Source organism: Odontomachus brunneus, unplaced genomic scaffold, assembly GCF_010583005.1.
Source record: "Odontomachus brunneus isolate Ranch 3 - 2012 unplaced genomic scaffold, Obru_v1 Obru_scaffold_289, whole genome shotgun sequence".
Taxonomy (NCBI): domain Eukaryota; kingdom Metazoa; phylum Arthropoda; class Insecta; order Hymenoptera; family Formicidae; genus Odontomachus; species Odontomachus brunneus.
The window spans coordinates 174052-179892 of NW_022639739.1; the positions used below are offsets into that span (position 1 = coordinate 174052).

General features: G+C 29.5%; 1 long non-coding RNA gene across 1 annotated transcript in view; it reads right to left on the reverse strand.

Annotated features, from left to right (window-relative positions):
• Positions 1–1927: 1927 nt before the first annotated feature.
• The window catches only part of LOC116853219, a 6688-nt gene continuing 2774 nt past the window's right edge, over positions 1928–5841 (reverse strand). Inside the window, exon 2 of the long non-coding RNA XR_004379932.1 lies at positions 1928–4518. This is a non-coding gene — a long non-coding RNA (uncharacterized LOC116853219). The remainder of the gene's footprint in view (positions 4519–5841) is intronic.

A 5841-nucleotide genomic window follows, 5' to 3' on the forward strand; every position in this document is an offset into this window, starting at 1 on the left:
GCGTGCATGATTGACTGGTTTTTATTTTATTTTATTATTAGTTTGTCCTGAGAACTTGCTAAGATGAGAAATGCTAAGATGTCTTTCAACATTATTTATTTTTCATTGAAATAATACCATCTCAATGAAGATAGATACTTCAGGGAAAGAAAAGAAAACAAACGCAGAACAGTTTTGTTGACATTATTCATAAAAGAAGATCATATCAACTTGTACTTTAAATGGATATATCTTGCACGATGGACTGCTCTATCGATATTAATCTGCTCATATGTTTATGATATCCTGTGAACGTATTAAGATGTTCTTCAAAGTATTTTTCTTTCCCTGAAGTATCTATCTTCATTGAGATGGTATTATTTCAATGAAAAATAAATAATGTTGAAAGACATCTTAGCATTTCTCATCTTAGCAAGTTCTCAGGACAAACTAATAATAAAATAAAATAAAAACCAGTCAATCATGCACGCTATATCCGTACTTCTTTTTATCGCTTTTTTACTTTTAATCTTGTTCAATGATCTTGTGTTATATGTTTTGAACTTGTTTTGAACTCTTCTATCATATGATGGAAACAAAAAATATCGATTCTACTTAAAAAAATAACAAGGTGACAAGGTGACAATAAAAAGGTGACATTGATATCTCTGAAGTGCCTCCACCTGGACAAAAGTCATTATCGCCATATTATAGCCCTTTTTGTACTACGCTATTTGATTATACAAATTTTCTATATATAAAAACAGCGACCGTCGCTTAGTATATCAACTCCATTACAATACATACAATTATTCCCCTTACCCTTTGGGCTTCACCTTCGCGACAATTCGCTCCGTCCATATTCTTACGTTTATAGTATATATTATGTGTATGTGTATGTATCAATAATGACATTATATTTCATTTGGACATTTAGTTTGATTTTAGTGATAACGAGAAGTAGATAGTGTATTTTTTTTCTAAAATAGAAAAGTCGGAACTTTTTAAACTATCCTCGTACATAATTGTCATTAAAAATTAAGTTTTTGTTACAAATTATCAGACAGTCTAGAGAAATAAGTTTAAAACAAGATATACAAAGTTCTATAAAGAAGAAATTAGAAGTATCATGTACAGTCTTAATAAATCGTTAAAAACAATAAAAGAGGGATAGGACAGAGGAAGATCCTTATAGAAATATCATACTAAGAATCATTGATAATTACTTATAACCAGTATTTTTAATACTGAAAATAAGTAATTATCAATGATTCTTAGTATATTTCTATAAGGGGAGAGAAAATATTTCTTAAAAATTACATAAATCAGAAACTTGGTTTTGCAATTCCCTGCATAAATGCACGTTTTGTCGATACTTTTAAGTCTATATTAGAGGATTTATAATTTGCGACAGAATTCAAAGCTATTGATTATAATAAAACTTTCAAAAAAGTAACATTATACTTTCACAGTATAATCAATACTTTCACAGTATTTCAATGTATACACTTACATATATAAATTTTTAAATGTTTTTTGTTATACATTATCTAAAATAAAGAAAAATACAAATAACAAATTCTGCCGCGGATTGTATATAACATAATCTAAGTGGCCTAAAAAATAGCTAATACACACACACATACACACGCGTGTGTGTATGTATGCGTGTGTATATAAATATATATAATCTTAGTAAACCCAATTCTCGTAATATTTCTCTTGAGTATTTTTTTCGATACATACGTCAACATGACATGAATTTGTATTAATAGTTATTATTTGAAATTAACCTTAAATAAAATACTCAGATTTAAATTTAGATATGTTTTTAGTTAAATCGCGGTTATAAATTTATAATGCCATTTATATGATTCAAATAACAAAAACTTAAATCTAGCTCTAAATTCAGATCTGAGTGTCTGAGGAACAAGTTTCAAGTTACGACTATTAATGCAGGCTATTTTTATTTATATGTAACATTTTCTGATGAATATATCCATCAGCAACTGTGTAAACAGTATATTTTACAACATATGAAACCACTGCAACGATGGATTTAAGACTAAAAAATGATAAAGAAGATTCACAACTTCTATTTAGCTGCACAAATTTGTTTCAGGTAACTGTCCCAATTATGGATAGAGTTTAATTTCGAATCCAACTTGGTTTATTAACATATACCCAGATAGCACAATGAATTCTTTAAGTGTTCCAAAAGTTTTCTCCTTTCTTGAATTGTACTTCTTTAGGAATTCGTGGAAGAATATTATAAGGAATTCATTGAGAAGAATACTATAAGAATGATTTAGGACATGCATCATGACTGGAGTTCCTCAGAACTCCTTAGAGTATTCATATAGATGTATACTTTATAAACATAGATGTATACTTTATGAATTCAAGAAGAATAATGTTTATACATAGAAAGAAAAATACAAACCCAGTAAACACTGACTAACATAAACATAATATCAATGTTATAATTTCCTATTTATCAATATAAATGTAACATAATGCGTGTTAGTTATATTCTTAAGTAAGAAATTATAACATTGATGTTATGTTACTGATAGTGTTTGCTTGAAGGATAGTCAATAAACACCAACTTAGTTGTAACATTACATCAATATAATTCTCAACAATATAACTGTTACGTACAACATATGTTATATGTACCACTTACACAGTTAACTGGAAAATCATAATATTGATGTAACGTTAATGCTTGTCAATGTTTGATAAGTAACAGTTCTTTTTTAACTGTAATAATTAAAATACATCCAGTTTTTCACTACATAAAAAAAGAAAGGAATCCAAAATTGTACAAGAATCATATAGAATAAAGAAAGAATTATATTAAAATAGTCACATTTTTAGGTTATAAAATAGCACTTTGTAAAATATAAACATAATTCAATTATATTCTCATGATTCAATTTACCTTTCTTTTTATCATATCATTTATTTGCAAAGCAAGTTATAACAATACACACACAAAGCACTGAAAATGATGTGTATCTGCTGCATGCAGCCACAAGAAATAATTGTAACAAACAAAAAACTTGTAATTTCTCACAAATTCTCAGAGTGTTCTAGAAATTAAGTTGCAAAGTATTCGCTACAATGAACTTCTGAGGAATACTTCAAGACAAACTTATTGTGGTTATTTCTTCATGAATTCTTTAGATATTCATTTTTCTAATTCTGTATGTATTCTTTAAAATTAATTCTCTAGGAACTTCTGTTTATCTCTGTGCTATCTGGATAGAAAAAGTACACATTATAATAATAAAATAGAAAATAATTTTGTAAATTCTTTAGTTATTTTACAATTATGTTCTAAAGTTATATATTCACATGATTTAATAAAAATATCTAAAATATATCATTTACTTTATTGACTTCAGATTTATGAGACTGTTAATATGTTGTGCTATATATATCATTATTATACATATGCCGAAACAATGTGTAAATTTGGATATTATTAATATAAAATTGAATATCGTATAATTCATTATATAGGGGCGCAAAATAATTTGCTGACTAATAATTAAGACTTATGCATAAATGTTTTTAATTATTTCTTTAATTAATATTTTTAAATTTAGAATTTATTAATTCAAACTCTGATAATTTTGTCTTAAAACTATAATATTTACTGTTTAAAAGTTTCGTATTAACAGTTCCTTTTGGTATTCAATCAACAAAATTGAGGGTTTGGGAACTGTTATTCAAACGAGAAAATGTTACATATTCTTATGTATTTTAAATTGTACAATTCTAAAATGTCCATGAAAATTAGGACTATAGCGAAGAAAATGTGGAAAATTAAGAAAAATTAGAAAAAACGTGAAATCTTAGAAAAACTCTTATACGTAATTTTTTTACGTTTACTCTTACGTTTTCTTGCGTTATATTTTTTTTGTTATTTTGAATCGCAGAATCTCGAGTCAACTATTTGGAGATACTCAACATATGTGCAGGGTGTGCAAAAAATTCCGGCTCGGAAATACCTCGAGAAATATAGTTGTAGAAAAAAAAGTTTAAGACAAAAGTTGTAGGGCTTAAAAACACCTTTACTCTCTTTATCAGTTTAACCTTCGGTTACGTCGCCAAGATCAGGTGAAGATCACTTTGAATTTTTTTAATAGGAATTCCTTTCGGCGCGTTGCGAAATGTGTCCAAGGGAGCTGCAAAAAAATTGGTGTCGATCCCGAGGCTTTTTCTATAAGTTGTACCGGATGAAGAGGGGCAACGGTGGAGACGGGCATACATGGACAGCAGCCATGGGTGGATCTTAAAGGATAGCAATATTTTACTTTGAGAGACTGACAGCTGTACCATTTGGTACAGTAACAATGTTTCTTTCTGTAGTCGCCGTGCGCTCGGGATCGCGCCGGAGATGTCACTTCCAAATGGCATCTCTAAGTGTTATCTATGGAGGCGAGAGTACCGTGAACGTGGAGCGTCAGGTAGCTCAGTGGTTTAGAGCAGTCGCCTGGCAAGCGAAAGAGTCCGGGTTCGAGTTCCGACCTAGCAAACCGCGCTTTTGATATTTTTCTCTTTTTAGAACGAAAAGATATGTAGGTCCCGAACGCACGGTGTCTCGTCGCTACCTAGTACACTCTCCTCCTGCTATGGTCCCTTATTTTTTATTACGTATTCTTATAGTCGTCCTTGAGACTCTTTCAAAGTGCTATAATTATATTCACACCATGTCAGTTCTTTCGATGTTATCGAGGTTTTTATAGTAAGATATCCAGCCAATGAAGTTAAGATTCGTATTGCATATGCCTATGTGCAATTAAGCGCGCTTTATTATTATAAATCATTATAATAATAAAAATAATATATGTCCTGTATATTCATTAATATACTATCAAAAATATATTGAATAAATATCGGCAATAAAAAATAAGGGGTCCCAATTAAAAAAATCAAGGTAATCTTCGCCTAATCTTGGCGACGTAACCGAAAGTTAAACTGATAAAGAGAGTAAGTAGATATTTTTAATAGAGTAAAGCCCGATTGGACACAAAATATAATGATTGGTTAAATCTAGTTGGATTTAGTAATTCACTAAATAAAGTAGAGCACTGGCTGGTGGTGTGCAATCGGGTCCGTGCACAATCAGGACATTCCTACTTTTAAGCTCTACAATTTTTGTCTCAAACATTTTTTTTCTACAATTATATTTCTCAAGATATTTCGCCGAGTTTTTTTGCATACCCTGTACATATGTTGAATACATCCAGATAGTTGATTCGAGATTCTGCAATTCAAAATAACAAGAAAAAAAACGCAAGAAAATGTAAGAATAAACGTAAAAAATTACGTCCGGGAGTTTTTACGATTTTACGTTTTACCCATTTTTCTTAATTTACTACATTCTTCCCGCTAATGCCTTAATTTTCATAGTCATTTTCAAATTTTACGACTCAAAATACATAAGAATATGTAACATTTTCTCGTTTGAATAATGATTCCCAAACCCCCAATTTTGTATAACCTCTTTTATATAAAAATGAATAAAAGTTATTTTAACTTTAAATGACTCATAATTTGAACAGTTACCTTATCTTTAAAAGAAGTGCTCTTGTAAAATGATTTTGTACCTCCAAACAGATTGTTAAACTACAATCAAATGTTTATGGCTTAAGTACATATGAATTTGATACAAATCATAACTCAAGTGAAAGGACCTCGCACAAAACCTATGGAAAATGGTTTTCGGTCAAATTGGCTGAAATTTCACTATGTTATAGTTTTCGCCATGCTGATAAAAAGTTATCATTGCACCAAGTCCCAAAAGTCAATATTTCCCAAGATATAAAGGGTCAAAGTAGTGAAATATGG